The sequence below is a fragment of the Lissotriton vulgaris genome, unplaced genomic scaffold (genome assembly GCF_964263255.1).
Source record: "Lissotriton vulgaris unplaced genomic scaffold, aLisVul1.2 SCAFFOLD_874, whole genome shotgun sequence".
In the NCBI taxonomy this organism is placed as follows: domain Eukaryota; kingdom Metazoa; phylum Chordata; class Amphibia; order Caudata; family Salamandridae; genus Lissotriton; species Lissotriton vulgaris.
Genome location: NW_028253554.1, coordinates 444,727 through 467,993, shown reverse-complemented (window position 1 = coordinate 467,993; position 23,267 = coordinate 444,727). Strand labels below are relative to the sequence as shown.

At 50.2% G+C, this 23,267-nt stretch overlaps 1 protein-coding gene across 1 annotated transcript in view; it reads left to right on the top strand.

The window, feature by feature from the left end:
- Positions 1–23,267, top strand: part of LOC147660929 (NXPE family member 4-like) — a 244,618-nt gene that overhangs the window by 78,033 nt on the left and 143,318 nt on the right. The gene's annotated exons all lie outside the window — the stretch shown is intronic.

Below are 23,267 nucleotides of genomic sequence, written 5' to 3'. Positions count from 1 at the left end.
CCCCGTGCACAATTCAGTGACGACATCACTGACTTTATCACCCCACACGCCCTCCCCTCCGAGGATTACATTCTATTGGGAGACCTCAATTTTCACCTGGAAAAGAGCAACAACGGCAGCACCACCACCCTTCTGGACAATCTTGCCAACCTCGGACTCAAACAACTGGTCACTACCCCCACCCACATTGCTGGCCACACACTAGACCCTATCTTCACTTCCAGCAAACATGTCTCCTTCAGTCACACCACAGCTCTCCACTGGACGGACCACAGCTGCGTTCACTTCACATACAACAAGTCCACAATCTACAACCATCCTCAACCCACCATGCGAAGAAACTGGAACAAAATCACCATCAACCAGATCTCCTCATCGCTTCTTCAAAACCCTCCTGTCCACTCCACAAACCCCGACCAAGCAGCCACTAACCTCACCCAATGGATATCCAACAGCGCCGACATTCTAGCCCCGTTGAAAAAACGTCAAAGCAAACCAGGCAGCAAAAACGCCTCCTGGTTCAACGATGATCTTAAGAAATCGAAGAAACTCTGTCGCTCCCTCGAGAAGGCCTGGAAAAAAGACCCAAACACCAGCACCAGGGACGCCTTCAAAAACGCCACCCGCATACACCACCAACTAATCCGGTCTGACAAGAAAGCCGCATTCAAAGACCGACTAGACAACAACGCCCACAACAGCAAGGAACTATTCAACATCGTCAAAGAATTCACCAACCCATCAGCCAACTCCAACGACATCACCCCTTCCCAAGCCCTATGCGACTCCCTAGCTTCCTTCTTCCACAACAAAATCGCAGACATCCACAACAGCTTCGACAACCGACCCGGAGACCAACCCACCCAACCTTCTGCAGGACCTTCACCCCCCATTAACACCCTCAACGACTGGAACCCAATCTCCACTGAGGACACCATCCGCCTTATGAACTCCATCCACTCAGGATCCCCAACTGACCCATGCCCTCATCACATCTTCAACAAAGCAGACTCCATCATAGCACCACACCTCAGAGATGTCATCAACTGCTCCTTCAACTCCGCCACCTTCCCGGAAAGCTGGAAACACGCAGAACTCAGCGCCCTTCTGAAAAAACCCACAGCTGACCCCCCCGAACTCAAAACTACCGCCCCATCTCGCTTCTTCCATTCCCTGCCAAAGTCATCGAGAAAGCTGTCAACAATCAACTCGCCGCCTTCCTCGAAACCAACAAATACCTTGACTCCTCACAGTCCGGCTTCCGAGCCAAACACAGCACTGAGACCGCACTCATCGCTGCAACTGACGACATTCGATCTCTACTGGACAACGGAGACACAGTTGCCCTCATCCTCCTCGACCTCTCCGCTGCCTTCGACACAGTCTGTCATAGCACCCTTCTACAGCGCCTCAGAAACGTCGGAATCCAAGGAAAAGCACTGGAATGGATCACTTTGTTCCTCACCGGAAGAACCCAGAGAGTCCGCCTCCCACCATTCAAGTCAGAGGCCACTGAAGTCATTTGTGGCGTGCCACAAGGATCTTCTCTCAGCCCCACCCTCTTCAACGTATACATGAGCCCCCTTGCGACCATCGCTCGCCAACACAACCTCAACATCATCTCCTACGCTGACGATACTCAACTGATCCTCTCACTCACCAAAGACCCTAACACCGCCAAAACTAACTTACACGAAGGAATGAAAGAAGTAGCCGAGTGGATGAAGCACAGCCGTCTGAAACTGAGCTCCGACAAAACAGAAGTCCTCATCTTAGGCACCTCCCCCTCACCCTGGGACGACTCTTGGTGGCCAGAGGCCCTTGGAAAGGCACCCATCCCGACAGACCACGCACGGAACCTGGGCGTCATCCTTGACTCCTCACTCTCGATGACCAGACAAGTCAACGCCGTTTCATCATCTTGTTTCAACATTCTTCGCATGCTCAAAAAAACATTCCGAAACTCGTAAAACGGTCACCCAACACCTTCTACGCCGGTACCACCGCAAAACTCCAGAAAAAACTCCAACGCATCCAGAACACCTCTGCCAGGCTCATACTAGACATCCCGCGTAAAGAACACATCTCTGGTCATCTGAAAAACCTCCACTGGCTCCCCGTAAATAAGAGGATTACTTTCCGCCTCCTAACCCACGCACACAAAGCACTTTACGAACTTGGACCTGAATGCCTCAACACAAGACTGTCCTTCTACACCCCCTCTCGTCAGCTACGATCCTCCAACCAAGCTCTTGCCACTGTACCTCGCATCAACAAAACCACCATGGGAGGCAGATCCTTCTCCTACCTGGCAGCTAAAACTTGGAACTCTCTTCCTACTCACCTTCGCCTTACTCAGAACCACCTAGCATTCAGAAAGCAACTTAAAACTTGGATATTCGACAAGTAATTCCCCACCCCTCCTCAAGCGCCTTGAGACCCTATGGGTATGTAGCGCGCTATGTAAATCTTTTGACTTGACTTGACTTGACTAAAACATTTATGACGGTGCCTAGTAACACCCATGGTCCCTTACAAATAAACACCACACCGGTTGTAGGGAAAAATAGGTACTCTTTTTATTTATATTCATCACAAGACCACATAACAGCAAAAATCCACAATGATTCGAATAAAACAGCGACTGTAAGTATCCTTTCAAAGGGGGCAGTTCAGTTCAGAAGGAATCCAGGTGCGGCTCCGATACTCACAGTGGCCAAGGCGAGAAGGGTACCCCCCAGATGGTCCGATGCGCACGTGCTTGCGAGATGTACGGTACGAGCCGCAATGAACTCAGCTGGGCTTGTGGCAATGAAGGTACGACACGTATTTCTGTACGGTCGAGCTGGTGCGAGCCGCAATGAAATCTGCTGGGCTCGTGGCAATGAAGGTACGACGCGTACATCTGTACGGTCGAGCTGGTGCGAGCCGCAATGAAATCTGCTGGGCTCGTGGCAATGAAGGTACGACACGTACATCTGTACGGTCGAGCTGGTGTGAGACGCAATGAAATCTGCTGGGCTCGTGGCAATGAAGGGACGACGCGTACTTCTATACGGTCGAGCTGGTGCGAGCCATGATGAAATCTGCTGGGCTCGTGACAATAAAGGTACTCCTGGCTCGTGGTGATGAAGGTACGACGCGTACCTCGGTACAATCAAGAAGGTGCGAGCCGCGATTAAATCTGCTGGGCTCTTGGCAATGAAGGTACGACACGTACTTCGGTACGGTCGAGCTGGTTCGAGCCACGATGAAATCTGCTGGGCTAGTGGCAATGAAGGTACGACACGTACTTCGGTACGGTCGAGCTGGTGCAAGCCGTGATGTAATCTGCTGGGCTCGTGGAGATGAAGGTAGGACGCGTACCTCGGTACGGTCGAACTGGTGTGTGCCGCAATAAAATCTGCTGGGCTCTTGGCAACGAAGGTACGACACGTACTTCGGTACGGTCGAGCTGGTGTGAGCCGCGATGAAATCTGCTGGGCTCGTGGCAATGAAGGTACGACACCTACTTTGGTACGGTCGGGCTGGTGCGAGCCGCGATGTAATCTGCTGGGCTCGTGGTGATGAATGTACGATGTGCACTTCAGTACGGTCGAGCTGGTACGAGCCGCGAGGAAATCTTCTGGGCTCGTGGAGATGAAGGTGTGAGAAGTTGGCCCGATATGCAGCGTTCGCTATTCTAGCGACCGCTATGTATCGTTCCAAACGACCCTTATGGTGATTGGTTGTAAGTCAACCTATAGACCAGCTATCCTAGTAGCGTGGATACGAGCAGCCTAAGGCTAAAGACTCGAGAGGGCGCGTTAAGCCAACTGTTTACCACACATGTACCCCTTGAACACCAAGTGAAAGGACACCACACGAGTGTTATGAAAATAAACAGTATATTTATTAAGAATCACAACAGCCCTGTACTCTTTATGAGGACAGGGTACTAAGCACAAACCAAATCTCTTAGGAAAATACTTCAAGTGCACAATTAAAACAAGTGTCCGAGGACACGGAAAGTTTAAGGTCTCGGGCGGACCCGATAAGGCAAGTCGGAAGCGAGGGACTCGGGACCCTAGAGTAAAGAGGCTATGCAGGCACCGAAATGCCGAGTTACCTAGCCACGAGGGCTGCGGCTGCACTAGTCTTACAGGCGTCGGGGTCTTCGCTGACGAGCCAGGAGCCGGAAGAAAAGGAGTTGCTGGCCGGCGACCAGTGATGAATAGTTCGTAGAGATCCAAGCCTGGATCAGAGATTGATGATACCTGAAAGCAGAGGGGACCAAGTTCGTACTACTAGCCAGTAGTCAGAGGGTACCAGGAAGGCACCGGTTGGCCGTCACCTCGACCAGGTGAGTGGGCGACGCTAGGCTCTGCAGTCTCACGGACCAGGAGGCGTTGTCGGCGACCACGGTGGAGGTGCGAGCTGTCCCACGAAGGATGATGCTGTCGGCGTCGCTGGGCCCAGGATGGGGCAACAAGCCTTGGCAGGTCTCAGGGCCACGTGGTGGGCCTAAGATGGCGTCGTGAGTGGACCAGGAGGGTCCGGGGTGCTTCTCGCAAAGATGGAAGCAAGGGCCAGTCTGGAGCAACTAGACCAGCAGTGTTGATTGTCGGATGTCGTCACAGAAGGGCACAAGCCAGCGGCTAGTGACCAGACAACGTGCTGAGCAGCGAGCAGAAGGGCCCCACGCAGATCGTGGAGATGCTGGGAGACTGCACTTCGGTGCTGGAGCGGCTCAGGGTCGGGGCTTCTCGGACCCCAGAGCACTCACCAGAGAATTGCTTCGATGGTCGTGCTGGTTAAGAGCGTGCAGGTTCTGATGATGGCCGGTCCCTCGAGGTCTCGTCGCACCCACAGATCACAGCTGAGCTGATGACGTGGGTAGAGGTCAGAGGTGCCAGGGAAGCCGGTTCTCGTCGAGCTGGGCCGTCGGATTCCTTGAGGAAGGACTTACAGCAAACCGCAGAGTTCTTAGATGGTGCCCGCTGATGCAGGGTGACTACTCCTTAGTCACAAGGGAGAAATCTTGAGAAGAGTCTCGAAGTCTTTTCGTAGAAAGTATTCTTGATTCAAAGATGATCTAATTTGGAAGGGTCCCCGCTCCGGTCTTTATCCTAAAGAAAGGGGTGGGTACATGACTAGGTCCTGCCCTAAGGGTGGGACCAGGAAGGGGGGTAGTTACACCCCTCTCCCCTGCCGGACTTTCCCCAGGCCAGGGCTGGCGCCCCTGGAACTGGTTCTGACCGGCAGATGCGTAGTGAGCACCGGGGTGCCACTCCGCAGTCACCTTCTCGCAAAAGCCCTACCTACCCAGAATACACAAACCCTGTCTGGGACGGTGCGAACACCGCCCTCGACAGGAAACCCTTTGTCCAAGCTCTCCTCGCTGGAAGGACTCCCAGCAGCAGGAGGTCAGACTCGTGTCTGTGGTGGCAGCATCCATTTTGTGGAGCTGAGGCTTTAGTTAACTTTAACCGGGGTTCACAGTTACGTACATGTCGTGTCCCTCTAGAAGGGCGGAATGCTAACCTCGTCGCCAGAATTGGTGAGGGGGCAGCATCCCGATTCGTATGACACCTTACTCGACATGCCTTGATAACGCGACACCGAAGTTACCGATGTGGTGCGCGTTATCATGGAACAGCCATTGGGTCTTGATTCCGCAAGCTGCAACCGGGCTCGGCTCGGGCCAGAACCTAGTTCACACGAGCCCACGCACTCTGCCTTCAGGATTGTCAAGGCCTGCCATAGGAGTGACTGATAGGAACTCGGGTGTCCATTGTATGGTTAGATATAGAGCTACTATACCTAAAGCAAAGGGTGATTACACGACTTTGCCCCAGCTGTCATGCAGCCAGTTGTGTCAACTTTAGGCGGCCAGCCAGGGGTGGCATAATACATGCTGCAGCCCCTGGCGGCCCTGGGTACACCTATGCCCTGCGTTACGGGGTCTGATAAGGTGGCCCAGTACCAATTGGTAAATGCACCTAGGGTACATATCGTAATTTAGAAAGAGAACAGCCAGGCTGTGGGTCTGATTGGCAGGCCCACAGCCAGAGAAAGTCGTAAACCAGTGAAACAAAAGCAAAAAATCTGGGTGATCATAGGATTGCAGACCCTACTCTCCTACATGACCCCCCCCCAAACGTCGGAACAATAAGCTAACCTTGACCAGGTGAGTCTTCTTGTTCTAAGTGGAAATATCTGGAGAGCCCATCGGCATTGCCATGATCAGTACCAGGTCTATGTTCCACTGTAAAGTCCATCCCCTGTAGGGAAATGGACCACCTAAGCAGTTTGGGGTTTTCACCCTTCATCTGATTTAGCCACAAGAGGGGCTTATGGTCGGTCTGAATCTTGAAGTGAGTGCCAAACAAGTATGGCCTCAGCTTCTTCAGGGCCCAAACCACAGCAAAGGCCTCCCTCTCAATAGCTGACCAATTCTTCTCTCTAGGGGTCAGCCTTCTGCTTATAAAAGCAATGGGCTGGTCTTGACCATCAAAATTCAGTTGAGAAAGAACAGCTCCCACACCCAACTCAGAAGCATCTGTTTGGACAATGAATGGTTTGGAGTAGTCCGGACTCTTGAGGATAGGCGCCGTGCACATGGCCTGCTTTAGGTCATCGAATGCTTTTTGACAGCTCGCTGTCCACTGAACCTTTTTTGGCATTTTCTTACTTGTCAGTTCATTTAATGGTGTCACAATTGAACCATAGTTCCTGACAAACTTCCTATAGTAACCAGTCAGGTCCAAGAAAGCTCGAACCTGAGTCTGGGTGGTTGGAGGAGCCCAGTCCCTGATTGACTGTATCTTGCTCTCCAGTGGCTGAACCTGGCCTCCACCTACAAGGTGGCCCAGGTATACAACCTGTGTCTGCCCTATCTGGCACTTGGTGGCCTTGATAGTGAGGCCTGCTGCTTGCAGAGCCTCTAACGCTTTCCGCAGGTGGACCAGGTGATCCTCCCAGGTGGAGCTAAAGACAGCAATATCGTCAAGATACGCCGCACAGAAGTCATCCAGCCCAGTAAGGACTTGATTCACCAACCTTTGGAAGGTGGCAGGTGCATTTTTCAGACCAAAGGGCATCACCACGAACTGATAATGCCCACCAGGGGTTGAAAATGCGGTTTTAGGCTTGGCGTCCTCAGCTAACCTGATTTGCCAATACCCAGCTGTCAGGTCAAACGTACTTAAGTAGTTGGCCGAAGCCAATCTATCGATAAGCTCGTCTGAACTTGGTATTGGGTGGGCGTCAGTCTTAGTGACTGCATTGAGACCCCTGTAGTCTACGCAGAACCTCATCTCTTTCTTACCGCCCGGGGTGTGAGGTTTCGGCACTAGAACTACGGGACTAGCCCAAGGGATATCCGAGGGTTCAATGACTCCCAGCTCCAACATTTTCTGCACTTCACTCTTGATGCAATCTCTAACGTGATCAGGCTGCCGGTAGATTTTACTCTTAACGGGCAAGCTGTCACCAGTGTCAACCTCATGGGTGCACCAATCGGTCTGACTGGGTGTTAGAGAAAACATATGTCTGAAAGACTGAAGAACCTGTTTACAGTCTCTCTGTTGATGTTCGGAGAGGCTGCCACAAAAGACAACACCATCTACCGATCCATCGTCAGGATTCTGAGTGAGCAGGTCGGGGAGAGGGTCACTCTCCTCCTCCTGTCCCTCATCTAGGGCCATGAGCAAACTCATGTCCTTCCTGTCGACATATGCCTTGAGCCTGTTGACATGAAGCACCCTGTGGGGGCTCCGGGGAGTTCCCAGGTCGACCAGGTAGGTGACCTCTCCCTTTTTCTCCAGGATGGTGTAGGGCCCGGACCATTTGTCCTTGAGTGTTGCTGGGGCCACTGGCTCCAACACCCACACCTTCTGTCCGGGCTGGTAAACAGTCAAGACAGCCTTTTGGTCATGCCAAGCTTTTTGGAGTTCTTGGCTGGCCTTAAGGTTTTCCGATGCCTTCTCCATGTATTCAGCCATCCGCGAGCGGAGGCCAAGCACATAGTCCACTATGTTGGCTGCAGGCTTTTTGAGAGGTCTCTCCCATCCTTCCTTCACCAAACACAGGGGTCCTCTTACAGGATGTCCGTACAAAAGTTCAAAAGGGCTGTAGCCAACCCCCTTCTGTGGGACTTCTCTGTAGGCGAACAAGAGGCAGGGGATCAGGACGTCCCATCTACGCCGAAGCTTTTCCGGTAGTCCATGAATCATCCCTTTCAGGGTCCTGTTGAATCTCTCAACAAGCCCATTGCATTGTGGATGATAGGGTGTAGTGAACTTGTAGTTGACACCACATTCCTTCCACATAGCAGTTAAGTAGCTCGACATAAAGTTTGCACCTCTGTCGGAGACGACCTCCTTATGGAAGCCCACTCTGGAGAATACTCCAACTAGGGCTCTTGCCACAACAGGTGCTGTAGTGGTCCTAAGGGGAATAGCTTCAGGATACCTGGTGGCATGATCCACTACCACCAGTATAAACTTGTGCCCTGATGCTGTTGGTGGTTCCATGGGACCGACGATGTCGATCCCCACCCGTTCAAAGGGCACCCCTACCACAGGCATTGGTATAAGGGGGGCCTTTGTCGTGCCACCTGACTTACCACTGGCTTGGCAAGTGACACAGGAGCGGCAAAACTCTTGGTATCTTCGTTCATATGGGGCCAGTGAAAGTGTGAGACAAGCCTGTCCCACGTCTTCGTCTGGCCTAAGTGACCTGCTAAGGGAATCTCGTGGGCCAAGGTAAGTAGGAAACCACGCTGAGACAAGGGTACAACCAGCCTCCTGGTCATGCCAGGCTTGGGGTCTCTTGACTCAGTGTACAGGAGTCCATCTTCCCAGTATACCTTGTGGGTACCTGTGGCGTTCCCAGCAGCCTCAGCAGCAGCCTGCTGTCTGAGGGGTTCAAGAGAAGGGCAGTCTAACTGGTCCTTCCCCAGGTCTTCCCTTGAGGGTCCCCCTGAACCCAAGAATTCAACTTGATCAAGTTCGAACTCCCTAGGCTCAGTTTCCCTCAATTCCTGTAGGTCAGCCTCCTCTGAGACTTGATCCACGACCTGGGGCAAGGGGGAAGGCGCAGCCTTAACCCTACCGCTCTTTTTCTTGGGAGGTGTCTGGTCCGTTGTTCCAGGATCCAGCACCTGTTCAGTGGGGCATTTCCTGACCTGTGACCTGGTCACAGCGAACACATGTGCTGGCAAGCCTAACATTTCCATGTGAGTCCGGTGCTCCACTTCTGACCATTGTGATGACTCCAAATCATTGCCTAACAAACAATCCACTGGGAGGTCTGAACTAACTACAACCTTCTTTTGGCCAGTTACCCCTCCCCAGGAGAAAGCTACAATTGCCATACTGTGATTGGTAGTGACATTGCTTGCATTGGTCACCAGGAATTCCGTACCTGGCATGATCTGTCCAGGGTCCACAAAGTTAGGCGTCACCATGGTGACGCTGGCACAAGTGTCCCTATAGGCCTGAGCCATCTTTCCATTTATGAAAGGCGTCTGTCGGTATTTGCCCAAAGTATTGGGGCTTACGTCAGGGGACACGTCCACGTCCCCTGTACTGACAAGGACAGCCTGACCGAGTGTGCCAACTAAGTTGTCACGCCCCTCAGAACCCAGGGTTAACCCTACTAAACCCTTGGGAGGTGCACTACCACTGCTGGCTGTACTAGGGGGCCCAGGTGCCTTAGGGGCTGCAGTGGCAGGAGCCTGCCCTCCTCCTTTCTTGGTGCACTCACTAAACCAGTGAGATTTACTTTTGCAGTACTGGAACCATCTTTTGTATTGGCCTTCTTTCTTCTTTTGGGGAGCCTGACCCCCACCCTCTTTGGGTTGTTGGGGACCTGTCGAAGACTTCTGGTCATTTTGTTCCCCCTTAGAATCTTTACCCTTCTGGTCTGCTTTCTTCTGACCACCTTGATTCTGGCCCTGGTTCTGTTTAACTCTTGTACGAACCCATCTGTCTGCCTTCTTTCCCAATTCTTGGGGAGAGGTCAGATCCGAGTCGACAAGATGCTGATGCAACAACTGGTTCTGACAATTGTTTAAAATTTGTTCTCTCATCATCAAATTATACAATCCTTTGTAATCAGTAACCTTACTGCCCAGCAACCAGCCCTCAAAAGCCTTAGTGGCACAATCGACAAAGTCAGACCAATCTTGAGACTGCGTTTTCTGGGTATCCCTGAACAGCACCCTGTACTGCTCAGTGGTTAGGCCGAACCCTTCAACGAGTGTATTTTTCAAGACTTGGTAATCGTTAGCGTCCTCCACCCTTGTGGTGAGGAGCTTGTCTCTTCCTTTTCCTTCAAAGGAGAGCCACAAGATAGCTGCCCACTGACTCTGGGGAACACCCTGCACAGTGCAGGCCCTCTCCAAAGCAGTAATCCATTTGTGGATGTCGTCCCCTTGTTTAAAGGGGGGCACTATCTTCCCAAGGTGTTTCGTATCAAAACTCCTTTCCCTATTGCTAGGTACATTGCTGCCACCAGTGGGGACTACCCCACTTAACTGTTGCTCTCTAGCAAAGGCAAGCCTCTCTTTGGCCAGGGCAAGTTCTTCCCTTTCAATCCTCAGATTAGCTGCCCTTTCCTTAGCTTCGTACACTCTCCTCTGAGGGGACGTCATCCCTCTTTGAGAAGAGTTGTGAGAGCCATTGGTTTGAAGGGATCTGCCAGAGTCTCTCGACAGAGATCGGGCTCGTCCATTCCCAAGGTTAAGCGGACCCGACAGTAGCGCTGGGGGTCCCCCAGTACCACTATCATGTTTGCTTAAGTTGGACCTGCTTAGTCTAACGACTTCTACCTGTCCCTTATCTGCCTCATCCCCAGAGGGATCCTCATCCTCATCATCCTCCACATCTTCGTTCTCAGTTGCGAGGTGGATGAGGTCAGGATCGTCTCTGGTTCCCTTGAGGGGAGGCATGTCTCTTTCTGGATTAGAAGAGCTGGGAAGGGTCTCAGCTTTTCTGGCATCATAAGTCTCCAAGAGACCAATCAGAAAGGACGTGGTGGGGTTAGACCCCTGCTTGATCTTCCTGGAGTGACACACTTGTCTTAACTCCTTGAAGCTCAGCACAGTATATCTCGAAGGGATGACCTGTGGAGGGTCAACTGACACAAGGGGAGACTCAGAGTTTCCTCCTTTGTCCGACATACTGTTTCTAGTGTGGTGTAAGTGATGCACCTACCTACACTATGTGTTTACCTACTATTCCCTTGCTAAGAGTTGCAGCCAAGGTGTGCTAAGCCTCGAGGAGCTGCAACAGCTGGTTCAGTAGAACTCAGAGTATTCTAAGCTTTAGTTATATGTACTAACAGTACTTATGTGATCTTTCAACAAGATATTCTTAGGATACGTGTGGTAAAACAACAGCAAGCTCAAATCCCAACCGCTGCTCACCAATGTGAGAAGTTGGCCCGATATGCAGCGTTCGCTATTCTAGCGACCGCTATGTATCGTTCCAAACGACCCTTATGGTGATTGGTTGTAAGTCAACCTATAGACCAGCTATCCTAGTAGCGTGGATACGAGCAGTCTAAGGCTAAAGACTCGAGAGGGCGCGTTAAGCCAGCTGTTTACCACACATGTACCCCTTGAACACCAAGTGAAAGGACACCACACAAGTGTTATGAAAATAAACAGTATATTTATTAAGAATCACAACAGCCCTGTACTCTTTATGAGGACAGGGTACTAAGCACAAACCAAATCTCTTAGGAAAATACTTCAAGTGCACAATTAAAACAAGTGTCCGAGGACACGGAAAGTTTAAGGTCTCGGGCGGACCCGATAAGGCAAGTCGGAAGCGAGGGACTCGGGACCCTAGAGTAAAGAGGCTATGCAGGCACCGAAATGCCGAGTTACCTAGCCACGAGGGCTGCGGCTGCACAAGTCTTACAGGCGTCGGGGTCTTCGCTGACGAGCCAGGAGCCGGAAGAAAAGGAGTTGCTGGCCGGCGACCAGTGATGAATAGTTCGTAGAGATCCAAGCCTGGATCAGAGATTGATGATACCTGAAAGCAGAGGGGACCAAGTTCGTACTACTAGCCAGTAGTCAGAGGGTACCAGGAAGGCACCGGTTGGCCGTCACCTCGACCAGGTGAGTGGGCGACGCTAGGCTCTGCAGTCTCACGGACCAGGAGGCGTTGTTGGCGACCACGGTGGAGGTGCGAGCTGTCCCACGAAGGATGATGCTGTCGGCGTCGCTGGGCCCAGGATGGGGCAACAAGCCTTGGCAGGTCTCAGGGCCACGTGGTGGGCCTAAGATGGCGTCGTGAGTGGACCAGGAGGGTCCGGGGTGCTTCTCGCAAAGATGGAAGCAAGGGCCAGTCTGGAGCAACCAGACCAGCAGTGTTGATTGTCGGATGTCGTCACAGAAGGGCACAAGCCAGCGGCTAGTGACCAGACAACGTGCTGAGCAGCGAGCAGAAGGGCCCCACGCAGATCGTGGAGATGCTGGGAGACTGCACTTCGGTGCTGGAGCGGCTCAGGGTCGGGGCTTCTCGGACCCCAGAGCACTCACCAGAGAATTGCTTCGATGGTCGTGCTGGTTAAGAGCGTGCAGGTTCTGATGATGGCCGGTCCCTCGAGGTCTCGTCGCACCCACAGATCACAGCTGAGCTGATGACGTGGGTAGAGGTCAGAGGTGCCAGGGAAGCCGGTTCTCGTCGAGCTGGGCCGTCGGATTCCTTGAGGAAGGACTTACAGCAAACCGCAGAGTTCTTAGATGGTGCCCGCTGATGCAGGGTGACTACTCCTTAGTCACAAGGGAGAAATCTTGAGAAGAGTCTCGAAGTCCTTTCGTAGAAAGTATTCTTGATTCAAAGATGATCTAATTTGGAAGGGTCCCCGCTCCGGTCTTTATCCTAAAGAAAGGGGTGGGTACATGACTAGGTCCTGCCCTAAGGGTGGGACCAGGAAGGGGGGTAGTTACACCCCTCTCCCCTGCCGGACTTTCCCCAGGCCAGGGCTGGCGCCCCTGGAACTGGTTCTGACCGGCAGATGCGTAGTGAGCACCAGGGTGCCACTCCGCAGTCACCTTCTCGCAAAAGCCCTACCTACCCAGAATACACAAACCCTGTCTGGGACGGTGCGAACACCGCCCTCGACAGGAAACCCTTTGTCCAAGCTCTCCTCGCTGGAAGGACTCCCAGCAGCAGGAGGTCAGACTCGTGTCTGTGGTGGCAGCATCCATTTTGTGGAGCTGAGGCTTTAGTTAACTTTAACCGGGGTTCACAGTTACGTACATGTCGTGCCCCTCTAGAAGGGCGGAATGCTAACCTCGTCGCCAGAATTGGTGAGGGGGCAGCATCCCGATTCGTATGACACCTTACTCGACATGCCTTGATAGCGCGACACCGAAGTTACCGATGTGGTGCGCGTTATCATGGAACAGCCATTGGGTCTTGATTCCGCAAGCTGCAACCGGGCTCGGCTCGGGCCAGAACCTAGTTCACACGAGCCCACGCACTCTGCCTTCAGGATTGTCAAGGCCTGCCATAGGAGTGACTGATAGGAACTCGGGTGTCCATTGTATGGTTAGATATAGAGCTACTATACCTAAAGCAAAGGGTGATTACACGACTTTGCCCCAGCTGTCATGCAGCCAGTTGTGTCAACTTTAGGCGGCCAGCCAGGGGTGGCATAATACATGCTGCAGCCCCTGGCGGCCCTGGGTACACCTATGCCCTGCGTTACGGGGTCTGATAAGGTGGCCCAGTACCAATTGGTAAATGCACCTAGGGTACATATCGTAATTTAGAAAGAGAACAGCCAGGCTGTGGGTCTGATTGGCAGGCCCACAGCCAGAGAAAGTCGTAAACCAGTGAAACAAAAGCAAAAAATCTGGGTGATCATAGGATTGCAGACCCTACTCTCCTACAGAAGGTACGACGTGTACTTTGCTACGGTCGAGCTGGTATGAGCCACAATGAAATCTGCTGGGCTTGTGGCAATGAAGGTACAACCCATACTACAGTACGGTTGAGCTTGTGCGAGCCACGATGTTATCTGCTAGGCTCGTGGAGATGAAGGTACGATGCATACTTCGGTACGGTCGAGCTGGAGTGAGTCGCGAGTTCCTTGTGAGAGTAGCTCTCTAGCTGCTTTTCTTCAAAGGTACAGCCCTCAACTGGCTCGGTGAAACTCATGTTTCTAGAGGGTATGTGTTGGACCCGCCTCGTGGCGTGGTCACCCCTGAACCAGACAGATTCCCAAGAACCTGAACCACCCGATCTTTCCTGCCATGACACACAACCCCAACCCTGGGCTTCTTGTTCTTGTCCCCCATTTTTCTGGCATCCGAGGCCCCTGTCCCTGCACCTAAAATGGCCGCCCCGGCGGGCCGGCCCCAGCCCGGCCTCGGACGACTGCGCCATCCCCAGCCAGGGGGTAGAGCGCTCCCTGTGAGCGAGAGAGGGAGGAGTAGCTAGATCACACCTTCCACCTGCCCTCAAGAGATGAGTTTCGATCACCCATCCGGCCTCCCTGAGGGCTGGCTCCAGGCCTGCTGAGTGTCTGGGATCCCTCCAGACCCAACTTGAAAGGATGAAAGGAGCGGCCGAGGCGGAACCCCCAACAACCAGCCCCCAGGTGCTAAGACCATCGCCTGCGAGGACTCCGGACATCAAAGGAAGCGAGTCCTATATCAAGGGCGGCTCTGGAACGATCAGGTGTTGTATCCTGGACTACGAGAGCCCTGCTAACCTGGTCACGGCTCCTCCTTTGCAACCAACGAGACCCCCGAGCCCTGCTGATTCATCGCGTCTCTCCTACTATCCGAAGAACTCTTGAGCCCTGCTGATTCGTTTGCGGCTCCTTTGCAGCCGAGAAGATCACCGAGCCCTGCTGACGCTGTTGCGGCTCCCCTGCTACCTTGAGCCCTGCTGATTCGATCGCAGCTCGAGAGACTAATCTGGTCCGACTGGACCCAAGATCACTCTGTATCCCCCAGCTCGAGGATTGAGAGCTGTGCCGGATACCTTGAACTTTTGAGACTGTCCCGCTACCCTATCCCGACCAAGACTCTTCGAGCCCCGGCTCGTCTGTACTGAGATTCTGCGGATCATAAAGATCCATTTTTATTTGAAGAGATAAAGAATACGTTCTCTTAGAAACTCCAGTGTGGTGTCTCTCTGTTGAAGTGGTGCTAGCGCAGCGCGTACGATTCTAGATTCGAGACCCTCAACCTGAGGGTCTACCGCCAGTGCTCGGCTGTATTCCTAAGAGAGGTGGGTCCCAGGGTAGTCAGGTGCTAAATCTGTCCCCTCCTGAGGTCGGCCCTCTAACAGTATTTATGGGAGACAATTTTTCTTTTACCCACGTAAGGAGAGTGAGGCAAACTAGGTGGTTGCATTGCGGTCTGCTCTCACTATGCAGTGGACAAGTGAATCACTGTGCACCAATCATAAACGCAAGTCCGTAAATCCCACCGCTGCCACCAATGTTAGACTTGACGGTCTCTAGTTGGCAGAGGGAGAGCCTCTGACCAAGTAGGGACCTACCTCATCCAGTCAAGAACGGGGTTACCCCTTAGATTCCCTGAGCTCGCCCTTCCGGTAACGTGGCGTGAGCAGTCAGACTTACTTTCAAGGCAGTGTGTAAAGAGTTGATGACGGTGCCCAGTAACACCCCTGGTCCCCTACAAATAGACACCACACCAGTTGTATGGAAAAATAGGTACTCTTTTTATATATATTTATCACAAGACCACATAACGACAAAAATCCACAATGATTTGATTAAAGCAGCGACTGTAAGTATTCTTTCAATGGGGGCAGTTCAGTTCAGAAGGAGTGCAGGTGTGGCTCCGATACTCACAGTGGCCAAGGTGAGAGGGGTGCCCTCAGATGGTATGATGCGCACGTGCTTGCGAGATGTACTGTTCGAGCCGCAATGAACTCAGCTGGGCTTGTGGCAATGAAGGTACGACGCGTACTTCTGTACGGTCGAGCTGGTGCGAGCCGCAATGAAATCTGCTGGGCTCATGGCAATGAAGGTACGACCCGTATTTCTGTACGGTCGAGCTGGTGTGAGCCACGATTAAATCTGCTGGGCTCGTGGCAATGAAGGTATGATGCGTACTTCTGTAAGGTCGAGCTGGGGTGAGCCGCAATGAAATCTGCTGAGCTCGTGGAGATGAAGGTACGACACGTACTTCTGTACGATCGAGCGGTGCGAGCCGCAATGAAATCTGCTGGGCTCATGGCAATGAAGGTACGACACGTACTTCGGTACGGTCGAGCTGGTGAGAGCCGCAATGAAATCTGCTGGACTCATGACAATGAAGGTGCAACGCGTACTTCTGTACGGTCGAGCTGGTGCGAGCCACGATTAAATCTGCTGGGCTCATGGCAATGAAGGTAAGACGTGTACTTCTGTACGGTCAAGCTGGTGCGAGCCGTGATGAAATCTGCTGGGCTCATGGCAATAAAGGTACTCCGGGCTCGTGGTGATGAAGGCACGACGCGTACTTCTGTACGGTCGTGCTGGTGCGAGCCGTGATGAAATCTGCTGGGCTCTTGGCAATAAAGGTACTTCGGGCTCGTGGTTATGAAGGTACGATGCGTACCTCGGTATGGTCGAGCTGGTGTGAGCCGCAATGAAATCTGCTGGGCTCGTGGAGATGAAGGTATGACACGTACTTCGGTTCGATCGAGCGGGTGCGGGCCGCGTTGAAATCTGGTTGGCTCGTGGCAATGAAGGTACGACACGTACTTCGGTACGGTCGAGATGGTGAGAGCCACGATGAAATCTGCTGGGCTCGTGGCAATGAAGGTACGACACGTACTTCGGTACGGTCGAGCTGGTGAGAGCCACGATGAAATCTGCTGGGCTCGTGGCAATGAAGGTACAACAGGTACTTAGGTACGTCGGGCTGGTGCGAGCCGCGATGTAATCTGCTGGGCTCGTGGAGGTGATAGTATGACACGTACTTCGGTACGGTCGAGCTGGTACAAACCGTGATGAAATCTGCTGGGCTTATAGCAATGAAGGTACGACACGTACTTCGGTACGGTCGAGCTGGTGCGAGCCGCGATCTAATCTGCTGTGCTCGTGGAGATGAAGGTACGACACGTACTTCGGTACGGTCGGGCTGGTGCGAGCCGCGATGTAATCTGCTGGGCTCGTGGAGATGAAGGCACGACGCACACTTTGGTACGGTTGAGCTGGTATGAGCAGTGATGAAATCTGCTGAGCTCGTGGCAATGAAGGTACGTCACGTACTTCGGGATGGTCGAGCTAGTGCAAGCCGCGATGTAATCTGCTGGGCTCGTGGAGATGAAGGTATTACGCGTACTTCGGTACGGTCGAGCTGGTACAAGCCGTGATGAAATCTGCTGGGCTCGTGGCAATGAAGGTACGACTCGTACTTCGGTACGGTCGAGCTGGTGTGAGCCGCGATGTAATCTGCTGGGCTCGTGGAGATGAAGGTACGACGCATACTTCAGTGCCTGCCTGGGACCCGTTTCACTTTCTGTTTGAATGACCTTTCTCTAACTCCTCCCAGAGGGACACACCACACAGAGCTAAACCCTGGTAGCAAAGGGGATTTTGCTAGCCTATTGTTAGTCCTGGCATCATTGGCGTGGGTTTTCCTTCCCCTCTTTTACACCTGCCTCCTTATATGACCTATTTTTATGCTGGACTAAAGACTCTCCAGTGACCATTACTAAAAGGGTACCTGTCCCACAGCTTGTAGCATGTTCACATGCCCTTGCAATCTTGTATATATTCATTACCTCTGTATTCTAGGCTCTCACTGGGACCAGAGTGAACTCCTACAATAAATTATTTATGCAATCTATTCTCCTTGTAAATATTACAGTTCTTGATCTGTATTACGACCCTGCTCCACAGCTTTGAGACGCATTACCCAAGAGGCCGCCTTGCATCCTAAAGTCAGTTCCCCATGGACGGGTCTCTTTGATGCACAATTGCACCATAGTCTAAGGTTGGTGGTGTAGCCCACTGTGAAGGGATTAGACAAAAACACTTCGAAGTATCTTCAGAATTGCATTCCCAATCGATCAATGAATGTAACATTGATACTATTTTGGAAAGAGAACGGCCCCCTGAAATTAAGATACAAACCCTGTCAGGGAAATTACTTCATTGGGAAACAGGAAAACAGGGCACAATGTGTTTAAACTAAGGTTGACATGTAAACTCTAAAAATGTTTACCATACATTCAGTCCAGACATAAGTACTATTGTACAAGACATATGAATATTTTATTCTTTTCTTTTAAATATTCTTGTATCTTTATCAAATAGAAAATGTTTTTATATAAATATGTAAGCAATGATAAATAGATCTACAATCTTAATATTTTACGAACCACATGTATACTTTTACTTGAACATTTTTCTTGAACAGTAGATACATTTCAATTGATTTCATGACGGTTTGTATCTAATAACAGCATAATAAAAAAATTCAGTTCATTTACATATATGACTTTGTTCCTTATTTTTGATTTTCTATATAATTAAAAAAGGAGATGTGCAAAGAAGCTCATAAATCACAAATAGCTTAATGTGTAGAAACTGGTGTTTTGTTTCAATACAACGCGTTTCGGCTAGGCCTTCATCGGGAACTCTGTCGCAGTGGTTACTAAACAGAAGAGAAATAATAACACATTTATAGTCTAGAGTTTAGATGTCCTATTGTAAAAAAACTTTTTGAAACTATAAGTACCCCTATCAATCAAAGAGATGTAAGCAAAAGTTTCTATCCGCGAGTCAGTGTCAAACCACGACAGTTTGTGACAACTGCAGGTGCTTAGACGAAAGATTTCCAGCATTATCCAAGGTTCTGATTGGATGCTGTTAATGTGACTATAGAAGACAAACCCGAATAAAATAGATCATGAAAGTGAAATAGTGTGTGTTTTCAGTGATTAGAACCAAACTTCCCAACATATATACAAAAAATGAAATGAAATAGAAAAAAAGTTGATTCTCCTGTTTACTGCTATCTCATATGCTTTTATTATTTTCGAGCAAAGGTATAAAGTTATAATTGTGATGCCTACCTCGTTTATATGTAGATGACACATTCCTGAGCAGAAATAAACCTATACATTTTCTTGATATACAGTGGCTGTAATGGAAGAGTAAAAAGGGACACTGTTGTAAGCTCCTGTTATACAGGTCAATTTTAGGTTACAGCTCTATTTTAATTATGAATTAGTACCTTTATATTATAAACGTGTTGTTTTTTGTTTTCGGACCACAGAGTAGTTCTTATGGATATTCTTCTAGCGGTGCTTAATTTGTACTTGCTTCCAGAAAAAAACTTCACAACTGATAAGAGAAATAGCTAAGGTGTATAGAAAACAAAGGGAAGAATGAAAACCTCCTGCTGTATTTGTAAATTCAGTTCCTTCATATGGTGGCATAATTTTAATATGGTACCTTTTCTTAAAATCTTCTCTTCTGGCCACTATGTGGTATTCATATAAGATTCATGTGGCGGTATACCTTTTAGAGATGCTGGGGCATATTATCATGGGAAATATCGCCGCTTTGCAGCACTTTTTGCCGAAAAAGCAGCAATATTTTTATTGCCCTATTAGCAAGCCTGCACTGACATGCGTTAGCGCAAACTTCCGGGCGATGTACATGTACATGTATTTATATATGTACATGTATTTATATAGCGCAAATCGCCCACATCGCAGGCATCTATGCACTTGCTTAGGGAACCCGTCCTGGTATTCCCCTGTGAGATACCCCGGCAGGGTATCCACAAGGTGAAAGCCAGGCATCTCGCCGCGAGGGGCCATTGTGGAGATTAAGCAAGCTATTGCCCAGAGTCGCAGAGTGTGAACCCGTGAGTCGAGTAGGCACCGGAGCGAGAATTATCGAGTCCGTGGAATTATTGAGCCCAACCCCCGTCAGGGCGGGGAATTGAACCCTGGTCCAGGGCCGATCTCAGCTTCCGGGTCTACCGCCTCTAACCCCTGAGCCACACTTCTCCTCGCCTCTCCGATAGCTGGCACTTTCTCCATTGACTTGCATGTCAGCGATAGTCATCGCTAATGATATGCAAGGTAGGCGTTCCTTACCTGAACTCCATGAAAATAGTCGTTAACACAACTTCGCACTATCATCAATGCGGCCCCGGACCTGCACAGCGATCATGAAAGTCGCGCTAAACCCCGTTTTTCGCATGCATTTAACACCTGAATTTAATATGACTGAACCATCTTGCCAATGGGAGGTGGATTGATGGGTTAAGTCTACACTTGCCTATTAGCAAGCTTTTTCATATCGCTATATTTCTATAGCAGGATTACTCCAGCTATGATAGGTTTTGACCACTATCGCTGGATTTTACATCGCCCTGTTAGCGGCGTGCTGAATATACGCCGCTAACAGGGCAATGCAATCCAGCGATAGACAGCGATATCAAAAACCTCGCTAAACGAGGATTGCAATATTTATCGCATTTCGTTGCTAATATGCCCCGCTATTCGGGAAACTTTTAACCTAATAATAACATAATGCAAGAGAAATAAGGGGCTCTCCCAAGCTGCAGGCATGGTTAAGAACAAAGGTGTCTCTTTTAACAGCATGATGTCACATGCTGAGCCCAGTGTCCTGAGGGCGTGTAGGAAGGGTGTGATTCCATCTTGTCATTAAGAGAGGTCACTCCATATCTCCCTGTGCCTAATGGCATCGGACAATCCCTGCCTGGATAACCAAACAGATATGTACAATGCATGAATACCACCACAATTCAATGAGTTTTGTATAAATATTGTGTTGCTGCTGCAGCTCTGCATTTGGATTGGTTGTGGGTCCATACAATAAGTTCTGGGTTTCGAATCAGTACAACATATGCACTCATTTGATAATGATGTTATATTTCACAACAGTTGCGGGTGCACGGTGGAGGGGTGTGTCGGATGCACACTACAACCAGTTGTTTATTTTATTTTATAGCCCTGAAAAAGTCATTGGGTACTCCCTGTATGACGAAACACGTGCTGGCTGGGCATTCAAGAAAGAAAATAAAGAACACGAAAAGGAACCTTTGTGTATTATTTTGTGTACTTCAAATGTGTAGGATCTAGCATGTGCTCAGGGTCTTGGTTACTTTATGTCAAAGATCTTTTAGATCTGTATTCAAGGAGGTGAGGTGAATCTTCTTTCCCTTTGAGCACAGCAAAATATATATTATTGTCTTTGTTCACATCAGTACAACCAATTAATCCTTTGCAGCCAACTGTCTGGTACCAGTCAGTGCACCCAGTTCATCCACTGCAACCAGCTGCCTCACACCAGTGTACTCACTTCATCCTATGAAGCTAGCTGTCCGACACCTGTCCTCTCAGTTCATCCTGTGCAGCTTGCATAGCATGTCACTGGTACATGCCCTACATCCTATGCAATCAGCTGTCCGACACCGATACATGCACTGCATCCTGTGCGCCCTGCATTGCATTTCACCTGTACACCCAGTAAATCCTATAACGCCAACTGTCTGGACCAGTACACCCAGTTCATCCACTGCAACCAGCTGCCTCACACCAGTGTACTCACTTCATCCTATGCAGCCAGCTGTCTGACACCTGTAAAGTCAGTTCATCTTGTGCAGCTTGCATAGCATGTCACAGTTACTACCCTACATCCTGTGCAGTCATCTTTCTGACACCTGTACACCAAGTACATCCTGTACAGCCAACTCTCAGGTACCAGTACACTCAGTTCATCCTGTGCAGCCAGCCCTTTGACACCAGTACCCCCAGTACACCCAGTAGATCCTGAAAAGCAAGCTGTCTTGTATCAGTACCCTCAGTTGATCCTGTGCAGCCAGCTGTTCACACTAGTACACTTAGGACATCCTGTGTAGCGAGTAGTTGGGTACCAGTGCACTCAGTTCATCCTGTGAGTGACTAGCACCACTGCACTTTCATGGTGTAAGAGTGACTAGCACCAATGCACTTTCATGGTGTGAGAGTCACTCTTCATGGTGCTGTTGCTCAGATATGAATTTACCTTAAAGAAATTACAGGCAAGATGCGTTTCACAAAACAGGACAAGTTGTTTTAATTAAACACCGCGGTCGAGAGTCTCGACAGAATGCTTTGGAAGAAAGTCTCTCGGGGTGCAAAGTTTTGACTGGTTTTATGCACATCTTGGGAAGTACGATAAACTGATTTCTGCATTCTTAAAAGGCATTACACTCGCAAACTAACAAGGTTTTGCATCTGATAAAGACACAGATGGCTCTCGATCTCGGGGCGAGCTGGTGTGGAGAAGTGCGTACATGTGCCGATGTCCGACATGAGGAACGCGTGATCTTTATGTGTGGTGTGCATGTCATTTCCCGATAGGCTGAGTGTTTCTAACTACATGTGGCATCTAGCTTTGTGGTATTTTTGGGGAACACTATCCTTTGTACAATGGTGATTTACTGGGGCAAAATGCCATGGTCCTGTTTGTTGTGGTGCCAATATCTATCTGTGGGATCGAGCAAGGTATTCCCTGAGCGTGCGTATATATTTGGGTTCAGAGAGACCCCACCTGTGACCTGTCATTATTTAGGTGTGGGAGCACATCGCAGGGCCTGTCTGGCAATGTATCTCCAACTCGGGGTTGATGGGTAGGTCACCTTGGGTGAATCCGACAGCAATGATGTGAGTTCATTGGAACTCCTAAGAATAATATTGCAGTCACTTTTGTCATTCTTATCGACATTCGCAGTAGCTTGTGTACAGTTGTCTTAGCATACATTGGTATTGTTTTTACCAATATTGACCTAGTTATGCATTCCTAGATCATGTCGTACATTGACATTGCTTTTACTGGTAACAAGATTTTCGTCTGTACGTGGATTATAGCATGCATTGGCATTGCTTATGCCGGTATCATCGCTGTTGTGCAGACATAGATTATGTCATACATTGATATTGTATTTATGAGCATTGGCATTGTCATACGGGCACAGGTTATGGCATACATTGGCATTGCATTTATTGGCATTGTCGTTGTCAGGCCCGCACACATCATGGTACTCATTGACACCGTATTTACCCACTCCAACAGTGTAAAAGTAAGTATCAACACTGCACTTCCATGGTGTAAGGCTGACAAATACCACTGCACCATCATTATGTAAGAGTGATAGTAACTCTGCACCTTCACGGTGAAAGAGTGACTAACCTCACCGAACCTTCATGGTGTAAGACTGACTAACACCACTGCACCATCATGGTTTAAGAGTGACTTACACCACTGCACCT